The 1803-nt window shown below is 45.7% G+C and overlaps 1 non-coding gene across 1 annotated transcript; it reads left to right on the top strand.

The window, feature by feature from the left end:
* The first annotated feature begins 1468 nt into the window (after nucleotides 1-1468).
* Nucleotides 1469-1575, top strand: LOC144999055 (small nucleolar RNA R71). The gene has a single exon (XR_013660581.1). It is a non-coding gene; the product is annotated as a small nucleolar RNA R71 (small nucleolar RNA).
* Nucleotides 1576-1803: the final 228 nt, after the last annotated feature.

Genomic DNA, 1803 nt, shown 5'->3' on the forward strand with positions numbered 1-1803 from the left:
TACTTGCGGATCCGCCTCCATGTCGAGAATGATGAAGTCAGCCGGGAAGACAAACTTGTCTACTTTCACTAATAGATCTTCACATATTCCTCTTGGGAAAGTAACCGTCTTGTTTGCTAAATGAATTGCCATCCGAATTGGCCTTGGCTCTGGGAGGTCCAGTTTTTTGAAGAACGAGTAGGGCATAAGGTTCACACTCGCTCCAGAATCAGCTAAAGCATGAATGGCAGCCAAGTTGCCAAATTGGCAAGGTAGAGTTAAGCTCCCCGGATCACCCTTCTTCTTTGGTAATTTGTTTAGCATGGCGGCGGAGCAATTCTCATTCAATACGACCTTCTGCACCTCTTCCATCTTCCTTCTATTAGTGAGGAGTTCCTTAAGGAACTTTGCATACTTGGGCATTTGCATGACGGCTTCGATAAAAGGAATGTTTATTTGAAGAGTTTTAATATGATCAAGGAATTTCTGATACTCCTCTTCCTGCTTCTCCTTCTTGGCTCGGGCTGGGTACGGCATTGGAGGCTGGTATGGTTTCACGGGTGGCTGATCATTCGTTTTTTCAGATGTACTCGCCGAGTACATCGGTCCTACTCGGCGAGTAGGTCTCTCAGATTGTGAATGTTGGTTCTCAGCTTGTGCTTCCGTTTCTTCCTTCTGTGAGTCCTTATTCGCTTCAGTACGAATGGGGGCCAGGGGAGTAATAACCTTCCCACTTCTTGTGGTAATAATGTTCACTTGCGCGCCTCGTGGGTTGTTCTCGGTTTTGCTAGGAAGTTCACCCGGTGACCTTTGGTTTAATTGTTGAGCGAGCTGCCCAAGCTGAGTTTCTATATTATGGATGGATGCTTGCTGGTTCCTGAGCATTGTTCTTGTTTCTTGGATAGCAGCATCGTGGTCACTGTGTCTTTTCTCGGAGGCCACTACAAATTTAGTTAGCATCTCTTCCAAGCTTGGCTTCTTCTCTTGCACCGGCTCCTCTTTTTGGTAGAATCCTCTCCCTTTTTGCCTATACTTCTCCTCCTTGGCCTTCTTGTACTCTTCGTAAGGCAGCCACTCCTTCTTTTGTTTTCGCCAGTCTTCATCATACCGGTTACCGCTTGAATAGCATGCTTGTGCCTTTTTGTTGCCGTGCTCATCCAAATCACAATCTCTAGTGAGGTGAGGTCCATTGCAATTCTCGCAACCCACCCGTATGGCATGGATAGTTTGATCCATTTTATCCATTCTTCTATCCATGGTTTTTAACATGGCCATGACCGCGGATAAATCTTCAGTAGCAGCGTACGCGGCTCCCCTCGTGACATCATTCCTTGGGTTGTGGTATTCTCTAGAGTGTTTAGAGAATTCTTCAATTAATTCTTTGATCACCGGGGGTGGCTTCTTCGTAAGTGGGCCTTGTGAGTCTAACAGCTGCCGGGTCGTGACATTGACTCCATCATAAAAGATGGAAACTTCTTGTTGGCTATTTAGATCATGGTGTGGGCAATTTCGTAGCAGACTTTTGTACCTCTCCCATGCTTCATATAACGACTCTCCAGCTTGTTGTTCAAAATTTGCAATGGCCTTCTTGAGCTTGGCTATCTTTGATGGTGGGCAAAAGTGATCTATAAATTCTTCCTTCATTCTAGCCCAAGTAGTGACTGACCCGGGAGGAAGCGATTTGAGCCAGTCTTTAGCAGCACCCTTGAAGGTTACCGGAAGCATCCGAAGCAGCTGAGTTTCGCGGGTGACATTTGGAATGTTGAAGTAATCAGCAACATCATTTACTTCATCCAAATGTTTGTAGGCATCTTCATGATCTTT

This window comes from Lactuca saligna, chromosome 5, assembly GCF_052625555.1.
Source record: "Lactuca saligna cultivar CGN05327 chromosome 5, ASM5262555v1, whole genome shotgun sequence".
NCBI classification, from domain to species: Eukaryota; Viridiplantae; Streptophyta; class Magnoliopsida; order Asterales; family Asteraceae; genus Lactuca; species Lactuca saligna.